The following is a 13,061-nucleotide window of genomic DNA, read 5'->3' on the forward strand; positions in this document are numbered from 1 at the left end:
TTTCTTTTTAGTGAAGGCATCTGATCTGTGATAACAAGGATCCCGACGGTCATTACACCTCTGAGAGAAACACCATGTCAACACCATTCAAAGGAAAGAAATCAATTCAGAGATGGCGAATAAAAGAAATGCCGTCATAATAGGTCTATAACTAACTGCCCGCAGAAGGGAGATGGGGAAGGAGGCAGAGAAAAGTTACGGAACGAACGGTGCTAACTTAGAGCCGTTGTCCAGACTAAAGGGGAAACTCAGAGAAGTGGAGGATAACTCCGTGGTCTTCCACCTGGGGGATGCGCAACGTGGTGATTTTGTGAAGATTCAGCAGAGTCTGATGCTGGACAAAGCAGGCCGTGACTGGAAACAGAACTTTCAACATTGAACTAGAACAGGGAAACATCCTGGCCAAATGATTTTTTTTTTTAAGATTTTATTTATTCATTCGACAGAGACAGAGACAGCCAGCAAGAGAGGGAACACAAGCAGGGGGAGTGGGAGAGGAAGAAGCAGGCTCACAGTGGAAGAGCCTGATGTGGGGCTTGATCCCACAATGCTAGGATCACGCCCTGAGCCGAAGACAGATGCCCAACCGCTGTGCCACCCAGGCGCCCCTGGCCAAATGATTTTTATAAACAAAAGTATTTAGAGGAAATTCACAAAAGGAAAAAAAAATTGCCCACTAATCCATCCTAGCTGACAATGACTTCTTGCACATTCCATTCTTGTTCTTGTCCATGTCAACAAAAAATATTTCTCCAGTTACTATCAAGTAAATATACCATATTTTGTATACGACTTTTTAATAAACAACTTGCATTGGATCGTAAGCACTTTCCTACATTTCTACGTGATCTTAATAATTTTTACATCAACAATATCTTTTTTTTAGATTTATTTATTTATTTTAGAGACAGAGAGAGAGCAAGCAGGAGGGAGGGGCGGAGGGAGAGGGAGTCAGTCTTAAGCAGACTGTGTGCTGAGCCTGGAGCCCAGTGTGGGGTTTGGTCTTATGACCCTGAGATCAGGACCTGAGCTGGAACCAGGAGTTGGATGCTCAAGTGACCGAGCCACCCAGGCGCCCCTCCATTGACAGCATCTTAAGACAAGTTTCAAGGAGTCATGAAACCTGGGAAGACTAGCAATTTAAAACAGGGAGTCAAGTTTCTTGAGGGACTTCCTCAAGAAGATCAAGAAATTCCTTGAAGAGCAACGAAGATACAATTTGAGGGATTCAGATAAATATGACAATGGGTAGATTGTCTGTAGGGCTGTGGGCTGATGACTTTGGGGACAAGGGGAAGTGACTGCGTACATAGCGCTGGCCAGGAAGTGAGCCCACTAGGACACGGCCAAGTTCATAGCCCGGGGCAGGAGCGGCCATAGTGCGTGACAATGAGTCTTCATTCTAAGTTCACATGGTGCTCAGTGTTTCATTAATAGGCCCTCTAAAGAAGCTTCTGGGCCTCAGAGCTCCTAAAAGAGCCCAAGAGCCAAGATCAAGAACCAAGGACACTCAGGGGAGACATCAGAGTCAGACATCCAGGACGGACGTTTTATTCCTGGTCCCACTTCTAGGCTGCCAGCCACCCTCCTCTCGCTCATGGTTCTGCTTTTGCTCTCCTCTTCTCTGTTTCACTTCTTCCTTCCCCTTGAACTTTCTCCACCTTTTAGTCTGAAGAATCGATGGGCTGTGGTCTTCAGTTCCATAGATGAAGTGCTGTGCTGGGGAACCTAAGGCAGGAAGAGGGGAGGGAGGAATCAGACCTGGAGGAGGGGTAGCGAGGGCAGTAGGGAGTAAAAACTATGAAGACAGTGTCCCAAGAAACAAGATGACAGTTTTGCTTGTTACACTTCTGTATTGTTTAGCTTGGCCTTTTTTTTTTTAAAGCAAATCTGTTACAAACTGAAAGTCACACAAGTTAAATTTTAAAAACATTGAAAAAGGCAAATGTTTTCTTTTTTTTAAGATTTCATTTATTTATTTGAGCATGAGTAGGCAAGAGAGAAAGAGAGAGAGAACATGAGCGGGGGGAGCAGCGGAGGCAGAGGAAGAAACAGACTCCCCGCTGAGCAGGGAGCCCAACACGGGGCTCGATCCCAGGACCCCGGGATCATGACCTGAGCCAAAGGCAGATGCTTAATGGACTGAGCCACCCAGGTGCCCCAAATATTTTCTTTTTTAAAATGAAAGAAGCACTAGTCTAGTGTTGAAGAACAAAAACTCACCCGAGCAAATTTGAAGATGTAAGTGGCTTCACTAAGCGGCTCAAGAACTGGGCAGCGTCCCATCGTGCGAATGGAAGGGAGCTGCCCAGAGGGGTTGTGCCAAATGAAAGGTTTTCAGTAGGAGAAGGAGTGGGACAAAGAGGTTATTAGCTAAAGAAAGGATTGTTCCAGGGAAGGGCACCTTCCCTTAGGGGACAGGATGGTGGTCTCATCCTGCAGAGTACTTATCTTCCCTTGGGGGCGGATGGAGAGGACCCATGTGACAGATTGCCTCATGGGTGCTGACCAGAATATCCCTGACTGACCACTGAAGACTGCCTTTCTAGGAGAGGTTGAAAGTACAGTGAGGTTAGGTATTAAGTTAGGTTTCAAGACTTGGCCTCAGGGACGCCATGTTGAACCCGTGGTTCTTTGTCACACTACCCAAGGCAGAGTCAGTAGTGCCAACAAAAGCAGCGGAAGGATCCCGAGCGGCAAGAGCAAGCAAAAGTCTTGGACAACAGGCGGTCCTGGTCTGTGCCCCCAAGAAATCTGGTTCTGCAAACACACAGAGTGAGCCGTGAGCCACGTAGGAGAGAAATGACAACTGATGAGCGATGGGTCATTTAAAAATGTCAGCAGGGAGGACAAGGAGAAGGGGCAAGAGCAGAGGGAGCCTTAAAGATTTGGAAAACTTGAGGCAAATAAGGAAAATAAGAGGAGCTGCCATTTCTGAAGCCAGGAGGGAACATTCCAGATGGAGGATAGCTGGAGAAAAAGGAACAGGAGGAGCAGGGAGAGAGCAGGTGTGGTGGGGGGAGGGGACCACTGCAGAAAACTGGTTCAGATTTTTGAAAACTCTGTACTAGGGAAAGCTTCCAAACCAGTATAAAAACGGAGAATATCGTTAGAATGAAGCCCTGTGTCCCCATCACCCAGCTTCGACAACTGGCAACTCCTGCCCGACCTCGCTGCTTCTGCACCCTCACCAACTCATCACCCCTTCCCCGGAGGGTTTGAAACAAATTCATGTCTCAGCGTTCTTTCAGTGGCTCCCAACCTTGACTGAGCATCAAAACCCCCTGGAGGACTTGTTCAAACACAGATTGCTGGACCCCAGCATGGGTTTCTGATTCAACAGGTCCGGGATGGGACTGAGAATCTGCATTTCTGACAAGTTCCCGGATGATGCCGGTGCTGCAGATCCAGGGGCCACACTTTGACAACGACTGTACGATTTCATCTGGACGTACTTCTCTCTCAAAAAGGACCCCCATATTGAGAACATGATCCCAGTGTTACTACCACTCACGAGAATCTGTAGTAACTCCTTAGCATCATGTTTTCCCAGCAGTCCTCTCGGTGGTTCTGTTAACCACTTGTTTGATTTGGGCTCCAAAAAGGTCCGTGCATTGCGGTTGGTTCCTACGTCTCTTTCGGCTCCTCTGACCTCCCGGCGGGGTTTGAATCGGTAGCACGAGGAGTACTTTGAGGAGTTGCACGGACACATGTGCAGCTGTGTGGGTGGAAAGACCACGGCCCTTGGGTCTGAATCAGGGGTTGGACCGGTCACTGAGGGCTCTAAGCTCACTTGCCTCGTTTCTGAAAGGAAGGGAATAAGCCCATCTCATGGGAAACTTGTGAGACTTACATGAAAAGTAAGCCTGTGGTACATGGTTGGGCTAATGAAATCAGAAGATGTGGGTTCACAGAAGCTCTGTGACCTTGGGGCCAGAGGCAGGTACTTCTCTAAGCTCCAGTTTCCTAATCAATAAAATGGAGATAATAATAGCATTTTAGGGGCGCCTGGGTGGCTCAGTCAGTTGAGCATCCGACTCTTGGTTTTGGCTCAGGTCATAATCTCAGGGTCATTAGATCAAGCCCCGAGTTGGGCTCTGTGCACAGCAGGGAGTCTGCTTGAAGATGCTCTCTCTCTCCGCCCCCTCCATTCTCATGCTCGCTCCCTCTCTCTCTCTCTAAAATAAATTAACAGAATCTTTAAAAAAGAATAGTATTTAGAGGGTTGTGAATGAGCTAAGGGGTTATTGTGTGCGGTTTCTGTTTTTAAACCCACCGTTCCCCTGGCAGATACCCTGCACTCCCTGCTGCCAGCACTCTGGTGAGATGAATGTCTGTGCTGATGATGCTTTAGGAACTGAGCACGGGTTTCTCCGAAGCAGAGGCCCAGGAGGGGAATCGCTGAGTTAGAATGTCTGTGCCAATGGTCTCTGACAAAGTACCGCCAGGTTATCCCTGAGAACCACAGAACTCTTGGCCTCTAGACACTCCATCCAGACCCCTCCACTGAGACACTGGACGGCATTCTAGCAGGGCTTGGGTAGCTCAAGGTCATCGCTACGATGAGCCCAGCCCCCTTGGAGTGTTTACCTGGAATGCAAGCTCAGTGTGGCCAGGAGAATCTGCTTCTCTAGATAAGCACCGATGAACAACGCCACGCAGCCTCTTTACATGGACTGAGCGCTCTTAATACCCGCCTCCATGCCTTTCCCTGTTGCACATCCTTTAAGTATCTCCCTGCCTTAGCAATGTGGCCAGCCTTTTGTTTTGAGGAAGTGGTGTCCCATTCTCCCTGGATTCTTTTTCCCTCTTGCAACATAGTTACTGAATACAACCTGTCCCCACTGTTGGAACTGGTGTCCCGCTTCGTGTATCTTTGAGCTGCCCTGGAAGAGTGAGAGCAGAGAAGTTTCAAATCTTGCCAGAATTTGGTGTTGTCTGGTTTCCTGACTTTTGCCAGCCTCGTGGGTAAAAAAGAGATCTCTTGCTCTTGTTTTCATTTTCAGGTATCTGTAACTGGTGGGATTGAGCGAAACTAGTGGACTTTCTTGTGTAAGTCACACATTCGTATTCTTTGTCCATTTTTCTATTGGGTTCTCTTTTTCTGATTGATCAGTAGGACTTTCTTATATATTCTAGGTAATAATCCCTGTTGGTTTTAGAAGTCTCAAATATTTTTTCTTAATCTATCACCTGTCAGCTGATTCTGGTAACCATATCCATTATTATCATTAATTCTGAAATAGTCAAATCCCTCAATTTTTTTGGCCTTTGCACTTCTTAGGTCTTGTTTTTAAGATTTTATTTATTTATTTGAGAGAGCGAGAGAGCACGAGCAGGAGGAGGGGCAAAGGGAAAAGGAGAGGGAGAAGCAGACTCCCCACTGAGCAAGGATCCTGATGCAGGGCTCGATGCCAGGATCCTGGGATCATGACCTGAGCCAAAGGCAGACGCATAACTGACTGAGCCACCCAGGCGCCCCATAGGTCTGGTTTTTAGAAGAATTCTTCCCTACTTAAAAATCATAAATATATTCTCCTACATATATTTCTATGTATTTGTACAGTTGCCTTTCACGTTCATAGCTTTAATGCATCTGAAGTCCGCCTTGTTTATGGGTGTCGAGGATTCAACTTCATTTTTCTCCATGTAGTGGTCAGTTTCCCGGTACCGTCTACTAAGCAACTTACCCGTCCCCATTGGTCTGTGGTGCCCTTTCCCAGCCATCAGGTACACTCACACCCAGAAGCATAAGTGCGCATGTGTCCATTGCTGGGTACTTTGTGGCCCTCGCTCTATGTGCACATTTCTGCACCACGGTGCTTATCTCATGGCTCTGAAGTGAAGGGGGGCGAGTCCCTTCTCTTTGCTCTTTTCTCAAAATTAACGAATTATGGACCTCGATTTTATTCTCCCATATAAGTTTCTGAATATGCCTTTTCATGCCACCAAAGAAATTGTGGGAATGTATCGAAATTGCCTTACGTCTGTAGATGAACTCTGGGAGGATTGGTGTCTTTACGTGCTAGGGAGTCGTGTCCATCACTACGGCGTATCTCTCGGCTTGTTCAAGTATTCTACTGTGTCCTTCAGTAGTTTACATTTCTTCTCCAAAAATCATTTTGAGCTTTTCAGGAAGTTAATTTTTAGGTACTTTATAATTTTGTTGCTCTCATGAAAGGTATGTTATTTTCTTTTTTTTAAATGTTTTTTTATTATATTATGTTAGTCACCATACGTTCTCTGGTTAAATATTGCTGATATAGAAGAATGCTTCTGGTTTTTGTAAGTGGATCTTGTTCCTGACATCCTAGCCAGGATTCTATTAATTCTGTGGGGTTTTCTATGCAGGTGATCAGATCACTTGTAAAGAAGGATAGGCTTGTCACTTCCTTTCTTGTTTTTTCTTTGCTTTTCTTTTTTTAAGTAGGCTCTACACCCAACGTGGGGCTTGAACTCATGACCCAAAGATCAGGGGTCGCATGCTCTACCGACTGAGCCAGCCAGGCACCTGTCACTTCCTTTCAGATCCTTATACCTATTACTTCTTAACACGTTGGCCGAGACCTCCAGGACTCTACGGAGTAGTATCAGTTCCTGTTCTTAGAGGGAATGTGGATTTACCTGTGCCCGTTATCTTCTTCCTACCCCAGGGGTTAGCCTGCCCTCGTGCAGCCACGAGCTCTATTTCCTACTAGTGCAGGACTAGTGATTCTGTGTTGTCTTCTTGGGATAAGCCATAATCTGTCCATGGAAATATGGGGGAGAGAAAGGGCCCAAGATAAAACCTTCCCCACCTGTGCCACCTGCCCCTTCTCCTGTAGACTACAGACACAAACACACATACCCTGGGACCCAATCATTTGCTGTCTTCTAGAAGCTTCTCACAGTTATTACATTAGAGACTCGGATTCACCAGCTGCCGCGTTTCTGAGGCACTCCCAGCACTGAGTTGAGCAAGATAGCCAGTAGCCTAAAATGGGTTGTCATTTTATCGGGATCCAGAAGCCAGAGTGACATTTCTAAAATAATTAGCGTCCTGAGAATGCTTTAATCACGGGCCATTGAAGGCCTCTTGTAAACTCTTTAATAACAGCATTCAAGGACTTGACAAGTTGGCCTCACCAACTTTTCCACTTACCACAGCATACCCCACACTCAGACCATCCTGGGTGATCTTTTTCTGAATGTGTGTCCATTAAACCTTATCTGTTCACCATACAAGTCCCTTGGCACGGAATTCTCCCACCCTTTTTCCACAATGAGAAAGCCTAATCATTCATCAAGGCTCGGAATAAAAGTCATCAGTCCTGCGATGTCTTCCCAAGTTTATCTCATTGGCGTCAGTCATTCCTTCCCCCATGCTTCCCAGAGCCTTACCTGTCAGATTTGCCTTACAGTTTGCTCTGAGCTATCTCGCGTCCCATGAGATGGAGACTTCGAGGAGGACAAGGACTGTGTCGTCCTCACCTCTATCTCTGTAGCCATTCTTCGCACCTAGTAAGTGCTCAGTGAATGCTTATTCATCAAATTAAAGGATGGAGATCACAAATTATAGGAAAAAGAACTCATTAGTAAAGATGAAGTAATGCTCTTGCCTAATCTTCGTTCCAGCAGGATCGAATGTGGATTTGCAGAGGTGTTGTTCTCTGCGGTAATACTCAGCAAGATGCGAATGGGAACAAGAACCAGCACGGAGAACGCCTGGTCAGTCTCATTATTATGCAGCACCTTTGGGTGCTGTAGTAACAGGCGTTCAACCTGTGCAGTGTGCAGCAGCTATTCAGAACCTTGTACTTGGGGCACCCGGGTGGCTCGGTCGGTGAAGCGTCCGACTCTTGATTTCGGCTCAAGTCGTGATCTCAGGGTCGTGGGATCAAGGCCTGCGTCAGGCTCCATGCTGAGCTTGGAGTCTGCCGAAGATTCTTTCTCCCTCTCCCTCTACCCCTCCCCCCACTCGTGCACGCTTGCGCTCTCTCTCTCAAAAAAGGAACAAATTGCACCTGTAAAGTCTAACATTTGGGGCAACAGTGGAAGTTAGCGTGTGGCCAGATGTTCCTGGGTCTCCGCTGCTGAATGACACTCCTACTCGCATCGTGTGCTTCACGCAGCCCTTGAAGTGTACCTGGTTATAGGTGAAGGTTGTAAGATAAATGGAATTTCTTGTGAACTATTGTCTTTGCTTTCGATAGAAGTTTCCAGTAAGTGGGAGAGATTTGTCATGTTGTAGAGGAGATGTGGGAATAAGTTTATATTGTTGTGTTTCTTTGAGTGATACGTAGCACTTCTTGCGTGTTTATTCTTTTGGCATGTCTGAGCAATAGATGAAGAAGGTATTATTATCTATCTATGTATAGAAGCTGGGTTATAGACATATCATTATTATATAAAATATATCGTTGTTATACAAAAGCTGAGGGGAGAAGGAATTAAAGTCATTTTCTTCCGCGGATTGCTGCAGCAGCGGCCCTCAGTTCGTTCACACCTCTCTAGAGCCACGTCCTTGGGTGGCACCTTTCACGCTGACTCCAGCTGTGGCCATGTAACTTGCTTTGGCCGGAGACAAGAGCACATATGACCTGAGCAGAAATTTTAAAGCGCTTGCGTATCGAAGCTTGCCCTCTCTTCCTGCTCTGTGCTACCCTGAGAATGCAGTGGGGAGATCGCCATGTGAAGCCTGGGCTGGAGGATGGGAGAGCGTGTGGAGCTGGGACAAGCCATCCCAGCAGCATCCTCCTCAGCAAGCGAGCCTATCAATCCAGGTTGGTAAGCGAGGCCAGCCAGCCCCAGAGGCGCCCCCTACCGACCTCGGAGAGCCATCACATCAGGTAGATCAGAACTGCCCAAATGCCTCACGGAATCGTGAGGAATAATAAATGTTGTTTCAAGCCACTAAGTGTCAAGGTGGCTCGTGACACAGCAAAACCTAACTAGTACGTTCCCCGAGGAAGCCTATTCAGGCTAGAATCCAGAGGTCCTGGTCCCCAGGCTCCTGTTTAATTGCCGTGACTCCTTTTCTAGTCAAAGCGCAGGTTGAGATATGCAAAACCTCTGTATCTTAGGTATGATCAAGCCTCTTCTTGAATTCCTGAAGGCAACGGCCATGACTTTGCTTTTCCAGTTGGCTTAGTACATTGCTTTATTCATAAAATATGCTCAGTACAGCATATTACTTTTCTGAAAGGGAATGAGAGTTTAATTCTTATGAGGATAGAAGGTGAGAGCTACATATGGGGTGTATGACTCTCAAAATTTATATAGGGCACAGATACTTCTAGTTACAAAGAAGGTTTTAGACTAATAATCTATCCCAAAAAAACAGAAAGGAAGAAAAAAGCAAGGGCCATGTTTTTGTCCCCATGGCACAAAACAGACTCTTGCAGAGCCACTGAACTGAACAACTTTGGATAGCACCATTCATATTGCGGTCTATGTGAATAGTGCCCCCAGGTTGTGCAGTACACAACATATACAGCTGTACATGAGGCCCCTACCTGGCAATAGTAAATGTTTAGTGAATGAATGAGCAAGCAAGTGAGTGAGCATGTGTGCATGCATACATATCATGTTTGTGGCATCTAGCAGAGTTTTAACTGGAAAGGAAAATCAATTTATAATGAGTATCCCTGTTTAGTGGGGTCCCAAAGCACAACCACTTTGCTTTTGGTGTGAAAAAGTAAGAAAATAGCCAAATAAATTGTGTAGATCAAATATAGATTCAGAGAAAAAACTTTCACCAAATGTTGCAGGTTAAAAAAATAATAATAAAAAATAAAAATTCATTCTGGTTAATGGTGACACCTAGTGGTGTATCAAAACTGTGGGTTTTCCTTGGAGTAAACTCTTATTTTATACATTAGGATAGGAGTCCTCGGGATGGTGGACTCCTGCTCCATCAACAGATTAGGCAGTTAAGGCCCACAGGCCTCCCATGGTCAGCACAGGTAGGACGCTCGTTGTTGCAGAATCTAGCCCTGGAGAGGCCATTCCAGCGTTGCTGTCACAGAGACCTCAGAATAACGGCCAGAAGTGGTAGGAAGCTCCCTCCCAGGGTCCCAGGGTCCCTCACTGTCTCATAAGACAGTGGTCCTTAGTTTTTCCCACTTGCGTCTTATTCTTTTCCCATCTCCTCCCTTTGCTTCTTCTATTTGTCCGTTGCCAAAATAGCCAACCCATGCGGCTATTTAAATTCAAATGAATTAAAACCAAATGAAATGAAAAATTGGGTCCCTCGCCTTTCAAGTGCTCAACAGCACTAGCAGCCGCTGTTTTCATGCAGACCATGAGCCTCTCCATCATTGCAGAAAACCCTGCAGGAAAGCCCGGGCCGGAGCTTCTCTCCAACTCTTTCCATTCTCCAGGCCTATTCTCTAAGTGGTGATTCTGCTCTTCCCCTCCCTGCCTGCACACCCCAGTTTATTTGGTAGCTTTCTGTTTTCTGTATATTATTATGTAAACTCATCAAGGTGACCTTGCCAAGTGAACACAAAAATATATAATCATATTGGACAGTTTATTCAGGACAGTCAATGATTCACAGCATCTTGTTTTTCATGCGTTGGAACATATCAAAATATTTTTAAACTCAACACATCAACACATCATTTAAAACAATTACAGCCCGGGCTTTTTTTAATTGTTTTTTAAATCCACAGGTTTCTGCCTTTCGACTTTATCTTGAGTTAAAGTAGCTTTAAAATTAAACAGAACATCTTTTTTTTTGCTTGAAAAAATATTTTTTAAGATTTTATTTTTAAGTAATCTCTACACCCAGTGTGGGGCTCGAACTTACAACCCTGAGATCAAGAGTCACATGCTCTACCAGTCGGTAGAGCTGAAAAAATACTTTTTTTATGCATAAAACAGCTTTGAAATAATACACAGGAAAATTTTTATTGAATACTTTTATAATATTTTAATTTTTACCAGATTTTTATGGGTGTGTATGTGTATATATGTATCTGTGTATGTATTTATCTCCGTGGATAACTTTTTAAATTAAATTTAATTCTAAATTACTTTTGAAATTTAAAATCATATCTGAAAATAAATGTTACAACCCTGAGAGGATCAAACCAAAGACTTTCCAGGAAAAAATGAGCTCTTGGAGAGAAGGTAATTTCTGAATGAGCCTGCAATGTTTGGGTGGTGATGCGTCTCCTCAAAGAAATAAGGAAGGTGGGGAGGGGTGTAACACTGCATTAACTTTAGATTTATGTCTAATGGCGATTCGCCCAGAATCAGAATGCACTGACCAGTGGCCCTCTTGACTGTTGATAGAAATTTACATTAGGAAGAGAGCCTTCCTTTTCTTCCCACCTCTAATTGGAGAGGAAAGACTGAGAGCCTGCCCTTTGGCACCCACCTCAAAAGGGACCTCGGAAAATGCTAACAGCTCAGATCCTCACCTCTCTCTCAGTAAGGGCTTGATGAACAAAGTGAAAGCTACTATCTTTCTTCCTTTTCCTCTGCTCCCCCCACTAGGTATGGCCACCTGTCTTCCTTGGAACCACTGGATTTCAAGGAAGAAAACAGGACGAAGCTTGAGATCTTGCCTGACTTCAAATCTGGCTTCAGCCCAAAGTTACTTCAAAACTTGGATTTATGTAGGATTTATGTAAAGACTTGTATTTTTTTTTAAGATTTTATTTATTTAGAGAGAGAGAACATGCGAGTGGGGAAAGGGGCAAAGGGAGAGGGAAAGAGAGAATCTCCAGCAGACTCCATGTTGAGCATGGAGCCCCATGTGGGCTCGACTCCATGACCCCGAGATCACGACCTGAGCCGAAACCAAGAGTCAGGCGCTTAACTGACTGAGCCCCCCCAGGTGCCTCAAGACTTGTATTTCTTTAAAAAGAGATTTGGAGACCAGGACAGAACCAAGCATACCTATAAGATAAGTAACAGCTCTACGGCCAATTTGAGAAAAAGGGAAACCGAGGCAGGGCACAGTAAATGTGATGTGAGCTGGGATTGGCAGCCAGTACTTTTGACTTCCCGTAAGCCAAGTCACATCAAAACCGTATAATCATATGCCCGACAGAACTGGAACATCTCTGTGTGGATTCCTCTAAATAAAGTGCGCCTAGACCATGCCACCCAAGGGGGTTGGTTTGTGGTTCTTGCCGACTGTGGACTTGTGTGGTGCCAGCCTGGCCTCGGGTGGAATTGTGGTCCTCCTGAAAGAACAGAGGCGTATGTGTTGGCTCCGTGGAACATGCAGGAGTCCCTCTCTAACGGTGCTCTGTGTTGGGAAGACAAGCAGCCTCCCATCCCTTCGGCGCAGGACCTGCATGGTCCTTATCCCAAGGCAGACCGGCCGTGGGAAACGGAAAACTCAGGATCATCAGTGCTACAGAAGCCCTTAAAACACTCCCGGTCCATCTTTCATTTTATGGAACAGGAGACTGAGGCCCCAACAGGCTAGGAGGTCAAGTGACCTTCCTAAGATTATATAAGGGGAGCACAGTGCCGCACCTCCCGCCAGGCCTGCCAAACCACTTGGTGCCCCTTTGCCAGCACCATGCCAGCATCCCTAAAGCCCTCGGGGCAAACACTTCCTCGGCCTCATGGAAGGACGTGAACGCCTTCACAGTGTCCCTTCGTTAACGTGAAGATTGACACACTGAGGATTCCTCGGCGTGTGTTTTCAGGTCAGATTTTATTTTATTTATTATTATTTTTTAGAAGATTTGAGAAAGAGAGAGCGCATGTGCAAGCAGGGGAAGAGGGAGAGAGAATCACAAGCAGACTCCCCGCTGAGCACAGAGCCCAACACGGGAGCTCGATCCCACCACCCTGAGATCATGACCTGAGCCGAAACCAGGAGTCAGATATTCAACCAACGGAGCCACCCAGGTGCCCCCAGGTCAGATTTTAAAAGTTCATGTGCGCTGTCTAATAAAGTAGCAACTCCCACACGTGGCTACTGGGCTCTCGAAATGCAGCTCCTGTAGATTAACACGCACTGTAACTGGAAAATACACATCAGAGTTTCTTTTTACCTTTACAAGGTGGCTACTGGAAGATTGAAAACGACATATGTGGTCCACGTTACATTT

At 45.8% G+C, this 13,061-nt stretch overlaps 1 long non-coding RNA gene across 1 annotated transcript in view; it reads left to right on the forward strand.

Annotated features, from left to right (window-relative positions):
- LOC130541932 (uncharacterized) overlaps positions 1–13,061 on the forward strand; it is a 49,921-nt gene that overhangs the window by 7,781 nt on the left and 29,079 nt on the right. Inside the window, exon 2 of the long non-coding RNA XR_008956045.1 lies at positions 11,485–12,653. This is a non-coding gene — a long non-coding RNA (uncharacterized LOC130541932). The remainder of the gene's footprint in view (positions 1–11,484; positions 12,654–13,061) is intronic.

Source organism: Ursus arctos, unplaced genomic scaffold, assembly GCF_023065955.2.
Source record: "Ursus arctos isolate Adak ecotype North America unplaced genomic scaffold, UrsArc2.0 scaffold_28, whole genome shotgun sequence".
Taxonomy (NCBI): domain Eukaryota; kingdom Metazoa; phylum Chordata; class Mammalia; order Carnivora; family Ursidae; genus Ursus; species Ursus arctos.